Source organism: Xenopus laevis, chromosome 1L (assembly GCF_017654675.1).
Source record: "Xenopus laevis strain J_2021 chromosome 1L, Xenopus_laevis_v10.1, whole genome shotgun sequence".
NCBI lineage: Eukaryota > Metazoa > Chordata > Amphibia > Anura > Pipidae > Xenopus > Xenopus laevis.
In genome coordinates, this window is record NC_054371.1 from 74,071,512 (window position 1) to 74,089,185 (window position 17,674).

Below are 17,674 nucleotides of genomic sequence, written 5' to 3' on the forward strand. Positions count from 1 at the left end.
GAAGTAAGGACAGGATTTTTCCCTTTGGGGCAGATTTATCAAGGGTCGAATATCGAAGTGTAAAATACGAAATTCGACCATCGAATTGAAATACTTTGACTTCGAATATCACTGACTTTGGCGATCGAACGATCAAAGTAAAATCGTTCGATCCAACAATTCTAATGATTTTAGCGTAGGATCAAACGATTTTACTTCGATGTGTGAAGACTTAGAAAAATGGTCTAGAAGGTCCCCATAGGCTAACCTAGCACTTCGGCAGGTTTAATTTGGCGAAGTATTGAAGTCAAAGTTTTTTTTAAAGAGACAGTACTTCGATTATCGAATGGTCGAATATTCAAATGATTTTTACGATATTTCGAATCGAAATCGAAGTACATTCGAAGTCGTAGTATCCTATTCGATGGTAGAAGTAACCAAAAAATTACTTAAAATTTCGAATTTTTTTACTTCGATAATTCCCTCTAATTCACTTCGACCCTTGATAAATCCACTAGAGAAAGCATTAAAATCTATTTCAGTGGGCAAGGGTTTCTTGTTCATGAATGACCATGTGTATTGTTTTTTTATTGAAAAAGTTCCTTCACAAAACTTAAATATCCTCCTATTCAAGTGAGCTATGGATGTTAAAAGAATTTATATTGGTCTCTCTCACTGTTTTGGTAGGAATAACATTTATAAGTTATAAGTTAAATCAGAACTTCTAACAATTGAGACCATGACATTTTCTACTTCATCAAAATTTATGTTCAATTGAATATATCATAAAATAAAATTTGAAAATTTTCCTTAATATACAAGACTTACATGCCATTGTCCTGGGCTCTCCCCTTCAAAGGGCATACTTGTACTTGGGTGGCCAATACACAATGCTGGCATCCGCTCCATCCCATCCATGATTCAATAGGAAGCAGGAAAGTGATCTTCCAAAATCACAGGATTTAAAATTAAAAAAAAAAAAGCTTTATTTTCAAACTTTCTTTAAAAGCATTGGACAGGTAACATATAGAACATGTACAGTCACCTACAGTCAGATGTATTTCATGCCTCGTTCTGGCACTCGTTCAGAGGTGGAGTCAGCTGTAACCCTGTACTTTATATAACCCAGCACTGACATCAATTAAAGAGTTCATTATAAATTGCACATTTACTGTATATAAACATTACATGTCCTGTCCCTCACACACAAGTAGACCCTTTCTCAAAGTAAATAGCAGAGTAATTAAAGAAGACAAATCCCTTCACACAAAAATATTAAAATCAAATATGAATAATTGTGTGAATTAAGAAATGTTAAAAAAAAAACATTATGTTTCCCATAGTTTCACCCTCGGGGAAAATTGTTTATACATCCAGTATACTTCCCTCTGATCTATGAGTCTGTGAATGTCTCCTCCCCTCACTTATAATTAAACAGATTCTATACCCTGATATATTACTTTGATTAAAGTCTCTATCATGCTCCTGTATAATATGGTTCCGTGTAGTTAAGTCTCGTTTAATATGAATGCTATCTTGGCAAAAACACTAGGGTCTATAGGTGTGAGGTGACTTGGGGGGGGTTAGTGTTGCGATTTCATGATTTAAGATTATTTATACTCCCAGAGGGGAATGGGGTGGTGTTAGGATTTACCATCATTTGCACGCTCAGTCTTCAGCACTTTCTTTAGTCAATTCAGTGCTCATCAAAACCTGCACAGGGGCAATGAGCATTAGGATTACTGCTTACCCTCAGAACTTGCACGGTCGAGTTGGTTATTTTTTTCAATAACAACTGAATCATACAGGGTAACCCAGATGTAATAAATGCTCATGGATGCCAAACAAAATTATTTGTATTAAACTGAAAGACAAAAACATATGTTTGAAAAAATATTTATACACTTAAAAATCATGATATATACCCCTTAAAAGATTTGTAGGGGCTAATTATTTCTTGTTATTGCACATTCTTGAATTTCGACACATTCCATTATTTTGATGTTACACTGAAGGTCAGCAACCAGAAATAATATTTTTCTTCTAGATATAAATGTTTGTGTGTTCTCTATAACATTAATCTAAAATAATTGAGAACTTTGACAAGAAAAAATGGCAACATTTCAGTATGATACTTCATTCACTGGAGTTTTATTTACTAGAAATGCTTTGTCATATAAGACATCTCAACATTTAGTATTTCCACCTGTCTTTTTCTGACTTCCCTGTGATACTTTCTTGTCTAGATGATATATCTCTACAGATCATTCTTTTTTCTATGAACATTGCTGGGTTATTACTTTGTAATTTGTATTCTTTTATATTTTTAACCATTTTTGTATATGTACATCCCAGATCCTTTTCTGAAAATGTTTTTGATAAAAAATGGAATGCGTAGCCATTCCATTATGTTAAAGTTTTTTCATTTCCAGATTTGCATGTTCATTTAAAAAATTTACATTTTAAATTTTGGTGCGCATATTTATTAAACATCTTGAATTTATTAAGCAAGTATTAAGTGGGCAAAATGTTTTTAATTAATTTCAAGCAAGCTGATAATAAAATGCCATTTTCAGCTTGCTTAAATGGTGAATATGCACTTTCCACTGACTTCTAAGGAAGAATATTCAACAAAAGCTTCTGCACAAGAGCTTATGTGAAGAAATGTACATATTTTGGTCACTATGGGACATATATGCACAACTCTATTTAATCTACTACTTAGAATTGTGATGGGTGACATTTTTCCCCAGGTTTAAAAAAAAAAAATATTCCCATAGACTCCAATTTATTGTAAAAAGAAATACTATTGTTGCTTTTCACAAATTTTTCAGCAAAGAAAAATGGGACAGATTCACCCAGCAGTATTTTAGCATCTCTTTCTCTTTTTTTGTCTACAGAAGTGTGCTATACAAGATGAGCTGCATATCAAAAAATAGGATTTATTGCCGCAAGCTCGAAATATTAGCCAAAATATGGGTGATTACAGAAAACAGTTGAAATAAATGTTTATCTGGTGAAGTGAGTACACAGTGCCATTAATTTCAAATGCTAGACACAAAGTAAAATGTAGTAATTGTTTAGTAATTGGTCATGTACATATATTCTACTTTCTATAAGAACAGCTGTATAAAATATATATTTGTAATTATATGTAAAGATATATTCAAGTGACTGTCATGTGTTGTGACTGTCATGTGTTATGTCATCTACTGCATTGTCCATTATGCCTTTTCTGTTGCATTCTTTGCTACATGTCATGCCTATCATCTTTCAATAAAGGTTATGATGTTAAAAAAAAAAAAAGATATATTCAAAGTATCATACAAATATGGTTTATACAGAAAAATATGTTATTTAAAGCTTTTCTATGCATTCTATGTTAAATTAATTCCTTCTCTATCATATACAAATATATCCTTTTGTTTGCATGCTTAACATTTTAAAGCTTCCTTTCTGTGTATTAGCCTACTGAAGACCAGAGCATTATTAAGATGCCTAGATGATGGATTGGCAAAATCCCATCAGCCATATGATAATATCAAGCTAAGAATATGCAACTGTTCAAACTTAAAATATTTAAATATTGTTCAAACATGCACAGAACTACAGATCCCATCAAATATTGCTTCTCAGATGAATAGCTAACAAAAGAAAAAAAACAAAATGGCATATAAAGACGTAGCAATAAATATTTTTAACATACTAAAACTAGTCCTAGAAATGGAGAGACATTGACCTTTAATATTACAGTATTGCAAGAATCCATTTAGTATAGCAACAAGATATCACCAAAATAGTTTTGTGTATCTATAATCGAATGCAGTATTCAAAATAATTAATGAAATGTATGCCCTAAAATGTTGCCAAGGTAAGTAAAGTCATCTTGAGACAGTCTTCAGGCACACACATTGTGCTGGGATATTATAAGATCTTTTGGACATACTGTATTACTAGAGGCCCAGTTTACTGGGAATGACAATTTTGGTCAGAAAAAAAAGAGGATGACCAGCAACAAGATGTATAGATTCCCTCACTTGTACAAGTATGGTACCAATTATACAGAATGCTTGGGACCTGGGTTTTCTGGAAAGGGGTCTTTCTGTAATTAAGATCTCCATATCTTGTCTACTAAAAAAAACTATTTAAACATTAATTAAACCCAATAGGATTGCTTTGGCTCCAATAAGGAGTAATTCATCTCAGTTGGGATCACCTACATGTACTGTTTTATAATTGCAGAGAAAAAGGAAATCATTTTTAAAAATGGTCATTTTTTGATAAAAGTAGAATCCGTGGGAGATGTCCTTCCCGTAATTTAGAGATTCCAAATAATGGATCCTATACCTGTATAAGCAATTATGGCCATATGAAATTGTTGGTTTTTTCTTGGAGTTTATGGAGATCTCCTAGTGGGATAATATGGGTAAAGTTTGGAAGAGGTAAAGGATTTTTGGTAAAAGTATCATCTTGATGAAATGTATTCTACTGACCCAAGAGATTTTATTTTTGTCACAGTTAAGTAATTCTTGCTGAAGAGATTTCATCAATGGGGGGAAATTAGAACATTATAGTGATGCTAGGTTTGTTGTTAGTTTTAATTCCCAGATAACTTAGAACCTCCTTTTGTATTGTGAAACCAAACTTTAGTTGTATCAGTTTTGCTATATGGTTGGGTATGTTGCAGGGCAGCATTTTAGACTTTTCTGCATTAATAGTTAGGCCACAGATCTTTGCAAAATATTGTAAGAGCTTGATAAGCTTAAGCAGGGAAGTAAGTGGATAGGTAAGGTTAACTAACAGATCATCTGCAAAGAGTGACAGTTGTATTTTTTGCCTTTTACTATTAGGCCTTAATGTTGTTTTGTCTGATTGCTCTAGCGAGGGGTTCCATGGCTAGAGTGAATAGGCATGGTGAGAGGGGCACCCTTGCCTTGTGCCTCACTGAATCGATTGTGTCTGGGGGTATGGTTGTCAGTAGGTTGATTTGGGCTTTGGGATTGTCGTAGAAGATTTGATCATATTTCTCATATTAGTGCCTAGCTCCATTTTGTCTATGATGGTAAGGCCAGCTCAACGTATCAAATGCTTTTGCTATATCAAGGGCCAGCAAACATAGGGGAGTTTTGGATTTGTTTGCCTGATCTATTGGGTTGAGGATTTTTCTTATGTTGTCTGGTGCCTCACGGGTCGGAATGAACCCAATTTGATCTCTAAGAATTTTAGTGACTAGGACCCTTTTCAGCCTTGTGGTCATTATTAATACCAGGATTTTAATATCCATATTTAATTGGGGAATTGGTTGTAAATTCTTTGCTGCTAACAGATCTCTGTGGGGATTGGATATCACTGAAATTTTGGCTTTGTTCATTTCTGGGGGTAAGGGTAGACCTGATACTATATGCTTAAAAAGTTGGTCCAAGTGAGGGATTAATTGGCTCTGGCATTTTTTGTAGCAAAGTGTGGCATACCCATCTGGTCATGGTGCTTTGCCTCTTTTTAGGTGTTTGATGGTGACTTCTATTTCTTGATGTATGAATTTGTTGTCTAGTATTTGCTTCATTTCTTGACTAATTGGGTTGGGAGAAAATTTATTGAGGTAGGATTCAAGGGTTTCCTTCCCCCCCCCTGCAGCAGTTGTATATAGTTTGTGATAAAAGTTAGCAAAGGTTCTGGCTATGATATCTGGGTTAGAGGTGACCTTGCTGTCAGTTGTTCTAATTTTATGCACTGCTCGTTGGCATCTGTGGATGTGTAATAGGTTGGCTAGCATTTTATCTGGCTTGTTAGCATATAGGTAAAATCTATGGTTTGTTTTCCTAATACTGTAGCTCTTTTGGCTCTTTCTATTTGGCAGGCCCTCTGTTTTTGCCTCAGTTCTTTTATAAACTGATGGACACGTTATGTAGGGTTTGACCGATTGGTCTGTTTTAGAGTGGCTAAGTCTTTCTCTGATTGTTTCTGTGGGGCTAATCTTTCCCTTTTTTTGCGGGATTGGTATTGGATAAGACATCCCCTGATACAGGCTTTGTATGAAAAGAATTATAAATATATGAATGAGAAGCTAAAAGACCCAAACAGAAAACAGAGCTATCTGGAAAAACACTATCCATATACTGTATCACCAGGAGATGCAATTGTCTTGATGGTGCCAAAGCTTTAAAAATAATTTTTTTTCACGTCAATATTTTATGTCAAAAGTCAAAAATATATGGCATGTATACCCTTATATAAAACACCGAATGTTGCTTTATATTACATCTTTTAGTGCCCAAACAAACTGTCGATTTTACATTTATATAAATTATTATATTATATTTCTTCAGGAAGAAAAACATTCTCAGGTCAGCTAGGAGTATTTCTCCTGCAGAAAAAAGTTATATTGGCATATGGAGAACACTTTTCTGGAAAGCCAGATGGCATAGGCATTTCTGAAAAAAAGTATACAGTATTTGCAAGTAATTATATTAAGTGGTGGTGAATGTGACTGGCCTGTTTTAGTTCAGCAAAAAAAAATGTCAAACAGCAGATACATTTGTATAACAGCAAGATTTTGTTAAATGCATTGTCAATGGGAAGGCAAAATTACACTGGAGTTAAGGCATTTTTAAACTCTGCAATAATATATGCATTGCCCTATCTAATTGGAAAATCTCCTTTCCACTATGCTACAACTGTTTTTAAATACTTTTTTTTTAAAGGCTACCGCGTTGGCATGTTCTTCCAAACATGGTGCTCCAATAGACAGGGGGAGGACAGGGTATTTGAGCAACCTTGTTATCCCCTAACAATTTGAACCCCAAAATAAATTAATATTGTTTATATAAAAAGAGAAATGATGGGTAGCAGAGGGTGTCTGCTGTACTGTATAATACTACTAAATTAGAAAATATAAATAATAACTATGTGTGTACTTTCAGACATAATGTATTGCACTCCTCTATTGTTTACAGTCTAGCTTCAACAATCTATCAGCATGGAACTGGTTTTATGCTCATTTTGAGCTCGCAAACCCAGATCCTCCATTGTGAACTCCCATAACGATGCAAGATGTCAGTTTCACTTTGTCTGTCATGGATGTGAAAATGACAGAATTAACCCCTGCAAACCTGCTGTCCAGATGGAATCTCAGGTTGTGTTTTAAAAACATTCAGTGAACAATTGTCTGCTGTATTCACTGACATAATTTATACCTCTTTGCAGAGCTCAACTGTTCATGTCTGCTTTAAAAATATCACCATTGTTCCTGTCCCCCAAAAAAAAGGGATCCTGTCATCGGAAAACATGTTTTTTTCAAAACGCATCAGTTAAGAGTGCTACTCCAGCAGAATTCTGCACTGAAATCCATTTCTCAAAAGAGCAAACAGATTTTTTTATATTCAATTTTGAAATCTGACATGGGGCTAGACATTTTGTCAATTTCCCAGCTGCCCCCAGTCATGTGACTTGTGCCTGCACTTTAGGAGAGAAATGCTATCTGGCAGGCTGCTGTTTTTCCTTCTCAATGTAACTGAATGTGTCTCAGTGAGACATGGGTTTTAACTATTGAGTGTTGTTCTTAGATCTACCAGGCAGCTGTTATCTTGTGTTAGGGAGCTGTTATCTGGTTACCTTCTCATTGTTCTTTTGTTTGGCTGCTGGGGGGGGGAAAGGGAGGGGCTGATATCACTCCAACTTGCAGTACAGCAGTAAAGAGTGATTGAAGTTTATCAGAACAAGTCACATGACTTGGAGCAGCTGGGAAATTGACAATATATCTAGCCCCATGTCAGATTTCAAAATTGAATATAAAAAAATCTGTTTGCTCTTTTGAGAAATTGATTTCAGTGCAGAATTCTGCTGGAGCAGCACCATTAACTGATTCATTTTGAAAAAAAAATGTTTTTTACCATGACAAACAGACTACAGCATGTATGGATTTGCAAAATCACTTCCTCCACCTTGAGCCTCAACAACGGCACTCTGCAGGGAAGCATCCTGAGCCCGCTGCTGTACTCTTTGTTCACACATGACTGTGTTTCCAGACACAGCTCAAATGCCATCATTAAGTTCACTGATGATACCACCATTTTGGGTTTTATCACCAACAATGATGAGACAGCCACAAGCAGAAGGCGAGATTCCTGGCAGAGTGGTGTCAGGAGAATAACATCTCTTTCAATGTTAGCAAAACTAAAGAGCTGGTCATGGATTCCAGGAAACATGATGCGTCTCATGCTCCCATCTACAGTACACTGGTGGGGATGCTGTGGAGTAGGGATGTAGCGAACGTCGGAAAAAAAGTTCGCGAACATATTCGCGAACTTGCGCAAAAATGCGAGCGGTTCGCGAACGGTTCGCGAACCCCATAGACTTCAATGGGAAGGAGAACTTTAACATCTAGAAAAGACATTTCTGGCCAGAAAAATGATTTTAAAGTTGTTTAAAGGGTGCAACGACCTGGACAGTGGCATGCCAGAGGGGGATCAAGGGCAAAAATGTATCTGAAAAATCTGCCTGTGTGTGCTTGGAAGAGATAGTGTAGGGGGAGAGCTGTTAGTGATTTCAGGGACAGATGATAGTAAGTTTGCTGGCTAGTAATCTGCTTGATACTGCTCTGTATTGGAGGGACAGAAGTCTGCAGGGATTTGAGGGACATTTTAGCTTAGGTAGCTTTGCTGGCTAGTAATCTACTGTTCTCTTTAAACAACTGCCATACGTTGACCTTGTAGGCATTGTTTGCCCAGTTTTTTTGGACGCAGCCACTGAAGCACAGTTGCCAGAAAAAATATGCCATATAAATGCTGAAAATAGTCATTTTTCGCCATACGTTGACCTTGTAGACATTGTTTGCCCAGTTTTTTTGGACGCAGCCACTGAAGCACAGTTGCCAGAAAAAATATGCCATATAAATGCTGAAAATAGTAATTTTTCGCCATACGTTGACCTTGTAGACATTGTTTGCCCAGTTTTTTTGGTTGCAGCCACTGAAGCACAGTTGCCAGAAAAAATATGCCACATAAATGCTGAAAATAGTCATTTTTTGCCATATACGTTGAGTCAACGTATGGCAAAAAATGACTATTTTCAGCATTTATATGGCATATTTTTTCTGGCCTCTGTGCTTCAGTGGCTGTGGCCAAAAAACTGGGCAAACAATGCCTACAAGGTCAACGTCGTTGACCTTGTAGGCATTGTTTGCCCAGTTTTTTTGGCCACAGCCACTGAAGCACAGAGGCCAGAAAAAATATGCCATATAAATGCTGAAAATAGTCATTTTTTTGGTCGCAGCCACTGAAGCACAGTTGCCAGAAAAATTATGCCATATAAATGCTGAAAATATAAATTTTTTTGGTTGCAGCCACTGAAGCACAGAGGCCAGAAAAATTATGCCATATAAATGCAGAAAATATGCATTTTTTTGGTCGCAGCCACTGAAGCACAGTTGACAGAAAAATTATGCCATATAAATGCTGAAAATATAAATTTTTTTGGTTGCAGCCACTGAAGCACAGAGGCCAGAAAAATTATGCCATATAAATGCAGAAAATATGCATTTTTTTGGTCGCAGCCACTGAAGCACAGTTGCCAGAAAAATTATGCCATATAAATGCTGAAAATAGTAATTTTTTTGGTTGCAGCCACTGAAGCACAGAGGCCAGAAAAATTATGCCATATAAATGCAGAAAATATGCATTTTTTTGGTCGCAGCCACTGAAGCACAGTTGACAGAAAAATTATGCCATATAAATGCTGAAAATATAAATTTTTTTGGTTGCAGCCACTGAAGCACAGAGGCCAGAAAAATTATGTCATATAAATGCAGAAAATAGGCATTTTTTTGGTCGCAGCCACTGAAGCACAGAGGCCAGAAAAAATTAAACCAGTAGGGTTTGCACCCTAGTTTGTAACGGTGGCGGAGGGAGGAGGAGGACGCTAAAGGACAGCTGTGTGTGGAGTCATGAGGCTTGAAGAGAAGGACAGCTGCATAGAAGTCAGAACAAGTCTTCCGGCGTGCAGTAACCCTCCGAGATCCACCCCTCATTCATTTTAATAAAGGTCAGGTAATCGACACTTTTGTGACCTAGGCGAGTTCTCTTCTCAGTTACAATCCCTCCTGCTGCACTGAAGGTCCTTTCTGAGAGCACACTTGAGGCTGGGCAAGACAAGAGGTTCATGGCAAATTGTGACAGCTCTGGCCACAGATCAAGCCTGCGCACCCAGTAGTCCAGGGGTTCATCGCTCCTCAGAGTGTCGATATCTGCAGTTAATGCCAGGTAGTCCGCTACCTGCCGGTCGAGGCGTTCTTTGAGGGTGGATCCAGAAGGGTTGTGGCGCTGCCTTGGACAGAAAAACATTTGCATGTCTGACGTTACAGACTGGCCAAAGGGCTTTGTCCTTGCAGGTGTGCTCGTGGCAGGATTACTGGCACCTCTGCCCCTGGAATGTTGATGAGTTCCTGAAGTGACATCACCCTTAAAAGCATTGTACAACATGTTTTGCAGGCTGGTTTGTAAATGCCGCATCTTTTCGGACTTGTGGTATGTTGGTAACATTTCTGACACTTTATGCTTGTACCGAGGGTCTAGTAGCGTTGCGACCCAGTACAGGTCCTTCTCCTTAAGCCTCTTGATACGGGGGTCCTTCAACAGGCATGACAGCATGAAAGACCCCATTCTCACAAGGTTGGATGCAGAGCTATCCATCTCCGCTTCCTCATTATCAAGGACTGCATCATCCACGGTCTCCTCCCCCCAGCCACGTACAAGACCAGGGGTCCCCAAAAGGTCACCACTAGCCCCCTGGGAAGCCTGCTCCTGTTGGTCCTCCTCCTCCTCCTCCACAAAGCCACCTTCCTCCTCTGACTCCACTTCTGGCACCTCTCCCTGCGTTGCAGCATGTGCCTGGGTTCGTTCTGGTGATTCCGACCAGAAATCGTGCGCTTCCAGCTCCTCGTCACGCTGGTCTACAGCCTCATCTGTCACTCGTCGCACGGCACGCTCCAGGAATAAAGCGAAGGGTATTAGGTCGCTGATGGTGCCTTCGGTGCGACTGACCATATTTGTCACCTCTTCAAAAGGTCGCATGAGCCTGCAGGCATCGCGCATAAGCACCCAGTAACGGGGGAAAAAAATCCCCAGCTGTGCAGATCCAGTCCTACCACCCAGTTCAAAAAGGTACTCGTTGACGGCCCTTTGTTGTTGCAGCAGACGTTCCAACATAAGGAGCGTTGAATTCCAGCGAGTCTGGCTGTCAGAAATCAAACGCCTGACTGGCATGTTGTAGCGCTGCTGAATGTCAGCAAGGCGTGCCATGGCTGTGTAGGAACGTCTGAAATGGGCCGACACCTTTCTGGACTGGGTGAGAACGTCCTGGAATCCTGGGTACTTGGAGACAAAACGTTGGACTATTAAATTTAACACATGTGCCATGCAGGGCACATGTGTTAAATTGCCTAGTCTCAACGCTGCCAACAGATTGCTTCCATTGTCACACACCACTTTTCCGATCTGCAGTTGGTGTGGGGTCAGCCACCGATCGGCCTGTGACTGCAGAGATGACAGGAGTACAGATCCGGTATGGTTTTTGCTTTCCAGGCACGTCATCCCCAAGACAGCGTGACAACGGCGTACCTGGCACGTCGAATAGCCTAGGGGGAGCTGGGGGTGCACAGGTGTGGAGGAGGAGAAGGAGGACCCAGCAGTAGAGTAAGAAGAAGAAGAAGACGAGGTAGAGAGCGATGGAGGAGTAGAGGTGGTGGCAGAACCGCGTGCAATCCGTGGCGGTGACACCAACTCCACTGTTGTTGTTGAGCTACCCATTCCCTGCTTCCCAGCCATTACCAAGTTCACCCAGTGGGCAGTGTAGGTGACATACCTGCCCTGACCATGCTTGGAGGACCATGCGTCAGTAGTCATATGGACCTTTGGCCCAACACTAAGTGACAGAGATGCGGTAACTTGGCTCTGCACATGTTGGTACAGGTGTGGTATTCCCTTTTTAGAAAAAAAATTGCGGCTGGGTACCTTCCACTGCGGTGTCCCAATTGCTACAAATTTGCGGAAGGCCTCAGAGTCCACCAGCTGGTATGGTAAAAGCTGGCGGGCTAAGAGTGCAGACAAGCCAGCTGTCAGACGCCGGGCAAGGGGGTGACAGTCAGACATTGGCTTCTTACGCTCAAACATGGCCTTCACAGAAACTTGGCTGGTGGCAGATGACTGGGAATGGGAACAGGTGGTCAAGGTGGAAGGCGGAGTGGAGGGTGGTTCAGACGGGTCAAGGAGAGCAGAGGTAGAGCAGTAATATGCTGGACCAGAAGGAGTGTGGCTTTTAGTTTGCCTGTTGCCTTTGAGGTGTTGCTCCCAAAGTGCTTTGTGCTTGCCGCTCATGTGCCTTCGCATAGAAGTTGTACCTATGTGGCTGTTGGGCTTACCAAGGCTCAGTTTCTGACTGCACTCATTGCAAATTACAATGCTTTTGTCAGAGGCACACACATTAAAAAAATCCCACACTGCTGACTTTTTGGAAGTGTGCGATCTGGCGGTAACAGTAGAAGTTGGCGGAGTTGGCGGTATTGGCGGCAATGGCGGGTGCGTTGGCCGGCTGAACACAGGTGCCGATACATGTTGTTGCCCTACTGATCCCTGCGGGCTGTCCTCCCTGCTTCTTCTAAGTCTTATTCTCCTACTGCCTCTCTGACTCTCCGTCTCTCCATCTGAACTACCCTCCTCTTGCTCTCTTCTACTAGGCACCCACAAAACATCAATCTCCTCATCATCATTCTGCTCAGATGCATCAATTTCTTCTGACACATCACAGAAGGAAGCAGCAGCGGGGACCTCCTCCTCATCACTCATTATGTCCATCTCTATCGTGTTCTCTGCCAGAATTAAATCTGGTGTAAGGTCCTCATCTCCTTCATTTTCTTCTGGCAATAATGGTTGCGCATTACTCAGTTCAAGAAACTCATGGGAAAATAACTCCTCTGACCCCAGTGAAGAAGGGGCACCGGTGGTGGAGGAAGTGTTACGTGGGGTGGCCATAGCAGTGGAGGATGAGGAGGATGTTGTGGTAAAGTTAGAAACGGTAGAGGATGGGGTGTGCTGTGTAAGCCAGTCAACTACCTCTTCAGCATTTTGGGAGTTCAGGGTCATTGGCTTTTTAAAACTGGGCAATTTGCTAGGGCCACAGGATTGCATAGCAGCACGGCCCCTAGCACGGCCTCTGCGTGGCGGCCTGCCTTTGCCTGGCATTATTTTTAAAAAAACAACAACAACAACAAAAACTCAGTTGGTTTTTCTGGAAACGATAATACACACAGCTAGATGGCGGGTTGAAGAAAACACTGTGCAAATAATGCCTACAAAGTCAACGTATACACTACTACAGCGGTGGATACGGATTACGTAAAATATATGAATGCTGCTTGAAAAAAAGTAACTCAAGGGGTTTTTCTAGAGACGATAATATTATCAATATTTAGACAAAATGTGAACAAGGTCACACAGCTCGATGGCGGGTTGAAGAAAACAGTGTGCAAATAATGCCTACAAGGTCAACGTATACACTACTACAGCGGTGGATACGGATTACGTAAAATATATGAATGCTGCTTGAAAAAAGTAACTCAAGTGGTTTTTCTAGAGACGATAATATTATCAATATTTAGACAAAATGTGAACAAGCTCACACAGCTCGATGGCGGGTTGAAGAAAACACTGTGCAAATAATGCCTACAAGGTCAACGTATACACTACTACAGCGGTGGATACGGATTACGTAAAATATATTATGGCTGCTTGAAAAAAGTGACTCCGGTGTTTTTTCTGGAGACGGTAATATTATGGATATTTAGACAGAATGTGAACAAGGTCACACAGCTCGATGGCGGGTTGAAGAAAACAGTGTGCAAATAATGCCTACAAGGCCAACGTATACACTACTACAGCGGTGGATACGGATTACGTAAAATATATGAATGCTGCTTGAAAAAAGTGACTCCGGTGTTTTTTCTGGAGACGGTAATATTATGGATATTTAGACAGAATGTGAACAAGGTCACACAGCTCGATGGCGGGTTGAAGAAAACAGTGTGCAAATAATGCCTACAAGGCCAACGTATACACTACTACAGCGGTGGATACGGATTACGTAAAATATATGAATGCTGCTTGAAAAAAGTGACTCCGGTGTTTTTTCTGGAGACGGTAATATTATGGATATTTAGACAGAATGGGAACAAGGTCACACAGCTCGATGGCGGGTTGAAGAAAACAGTGTGCAAATAATGCCTACAAGGCCAACGTATACACTACTACAGCGGTGGATACGGATTACGTAAAATATATGAATGCTGCTTGAAAAAAGTGACTCCGGTGTTTTTTCTGGAGACGGTAATATTATGGATATTTAGACAGAATGGGAACAAGGTCACACAGCTCGATGGCGGGTTGAAGAAAACAGTGTGCAAATAATGCCTACAAGGCCAACGTATACACTACTACAGCGGTGGATACGGATTACGTAAAATATATTATGGCTGCTTGAAAAAAGTGACTCCGGTGTTTTTTCTGGAGACGGTAATATTATGGATATTTAGACAGAATGTGAACAAGGTCACACAGCTCGATGGCGGGTTGAAGAAAACAGTGTGCAAATAATGCCTACAAGGCCAACGTATACACTACTACAGCGGTGGATACGGATTACGTAAAATATATGAATGCTGCTTGAAAAAAGTGACTCCGGTGTTTTTTCTGGAGACGGTAATATTATGGATATTTAGACAGAATGGGAACAAGGTCACACAGCTCGATGGCGGGTTGAAGAAAACAGTGTGCAAATAATGCCTACAAGGCCAACGTATACACTACTACAGCGGTGGATACGGATTACGTAAAATATATTATGGCTGCTTGAAAAAAGTGACTCCGGTGTTTTTTCTGGAGACGGTAATATTATGGATATTTAGACAGAATGTGAACAAGGTCACACAGCTCGATGGCGGGTTGAAGAAAACAGTGTGCAAATAATGCCTACAAGGCCAACGTATACACTACTACAGCGGTGGATACGGATTACGTAAAATATATTATGGCTGCTTGAAAAAAGTGACTCTGGTGTTTTTTCTGGAGACGGTAATATTATGGATATTTAGACAGAATGTGAACAAGGTCACACAGCTCGATGGCGGGTTGAAGAAAACAGTGTGCAAATAATGCCTACAGGGCAAATAATGCCTAAAAGGTCAACTTATACACTACTACAGCGGTAGTAAAATAAAAAAAGTAAAATAAAAAAAAAATGAATATTAAAAAAAAAAAATTAAAGTTGGTGCTGCTGAACTACTAGGAGCAGCAGATTAGCACACCAGTCCCACTCCCCAACACTGCTAGACTAATAGCACTGGGCTCTTATAGTAGTAGTAGTAGTAGTAGTAGTAAAACAACAAAAAAATAAATAAAAGCAGTCCTTACAAGGACTACTGTTATTGCAGCAGTCAGCAGATGAGATCAGAAGCAGGACAGCTGCCCACTGCAGCTACATACAGAGCACTGCAGTAGAAGGTAGATTACTAGCCAGCAAAGCTACCTAAGCTTAAATGTCCCTCAAACCCCTGCAGACTTCTGTCCCTCCAATAACAGAGCAGTATCAAAACGATTACTAGCCAGCAAACTTTCAACTGTCCCTGAAATCACTAACAGGCAGCAGCTCTCTCCCTACACTATCTCTTCAGCACACACAGGCAGAGTGAAAAAACGCTGCAGGGCTTCGGTTTTTATAGGGAAGGGGAGTGGTCCAGGGGAGAGCTTCCTGATTGGCTGCCATGTACCTGCTGGTCTGGGGTGAGAGGGCAAAAAAAAGCGCCAACAATGGCGAACCCAAAATGGCGAACGTCGCGCGACGTTCGCGAACTTCCGGCGAGCGCGAACACCCGATGTTCGCGCGAACAAGTTCGCCGGCGAACAGTTCGCGACATCTCTACTGTGGAGATGGTCAGAAGCTTCAAATCTCAAATGAAGATCAAACCTCAAATGGATAGAGCACACAGCAGTTATCATTAACAAGGCTCATTAACGCATTATCTCCAGCATCTGAGAAAACCCCAGATGTTCACCACAATCTAATTTCTACAGGTGCACTGTGGATTCCATCCTCATAGGCTAGTGAGGCATCTGCTCCACACAAGAAAAGAAAGCCCTGCAAAGAGTGGTCAAAACAGTTCAGAAGATCATCGGCACACCACATCCAGCAATTCAGGACATTTACACCATGCAATGTCTCCAAAAGACAGAGCACATCATGACCCTTTTCTATTTCCTGCCCTCTGGCAGGAGAGTCAGGTTAATCCGGACAAGCACTGCTAGATTCAGGGGCAGTTTTTACCCCAGTGCTGTCAAACTGTATAACGCACACCAATGTAACAAGTAACATGTAGAGACTGTTTATAATGTGCAATAATACATGCTCATACAATGCAATATAATGTGCAATATATCAGTGGTTTCAACACGTGACATATTGCTAATTTACACTGCAAATGATAAAGACTGTTAAATACAACAGTTTACACTTATAGTTTATGGTTATAGTCATTTTAATAATAGTACATGTTAGCTAGAGTAGACAGAACTTATTGTAACTTCACAGTATTTAGAAGAGGACAGACTATTTTGTAACTTTATTGTATATAGCTAGAGCAAACAGAACTTTATTGTAACTTTATTTTATTATTGTAATATTGCCCTGAGTGTTAATTGTCTAGTCTGTGAAGAAGGAATTCATGTAACAATTTCTTCCCTCAGAAACAGAACAGTACAAATTGAAATGCATAAAGAGATCTTTTCAGAGAAATGAAAACACCTACAAGTACAGAACTTGATATCTACGCAAACTTCCTACTTCTTACACTAAAGCATTGGAGACATGCTTAAACATTACACTTACTGATAAGGACCATATATTTAAGATTAGTTCTAAAAGTTGTCAGCAAGGTGGTATCAAACATCAGTGTTGCTAAAAAAAAACCTATTGCAGACAAAGTTGCTTTTGGTGATGTAGGTAGAGAACCAGTAACTTGGTTCATATTTGGTTTTTATGCCTAAAGCTGTCTGGAACAAATATTCAGATATAATTAACAGCCATTCTGTATTTAAGAGTCCTGCAATAATGTTCTTTCACAAATTTGTACCAGTAGACACCAAGTAAATGTACATACTACTCCAGTTACTGGTTGCTGCTAAATTGGTGATACCAAAGCACTAGAGGAATAAGAACCTTTCCATTATAAAAAGATGTTACCAAATCGTAAATTAAATATGCCTTATGGAGGAAATCACAGCCTTTATACATAATAAATATATTGACTATATAGCAACCTGGCTGCCATGAAAGGAATACATAGGAAAACGTTTGGATGAGAATGAAAAAACACAAGAAGCTGGATCTTTGGTTTTGACACACATTGATAACATTGTTAAATATTGATTATCTTATATTGTAGAACTTAAGGAAACAGAACACTGTTCCGATAGAATGCCAGAAGTCTATAAGAATTGTCAATGGTAGCAGTAAATGTGATGTTTATACATTTATTTCTGCTAGAATTACTCTTGTGGGCTTAAAGAATTTTATTGTCCAAATGGAATTGGAAAGAAAAACAAAAGTTGTCCTTTCCATATTTTTGTTTCTGTGCAACATACAACTAAATAAACTT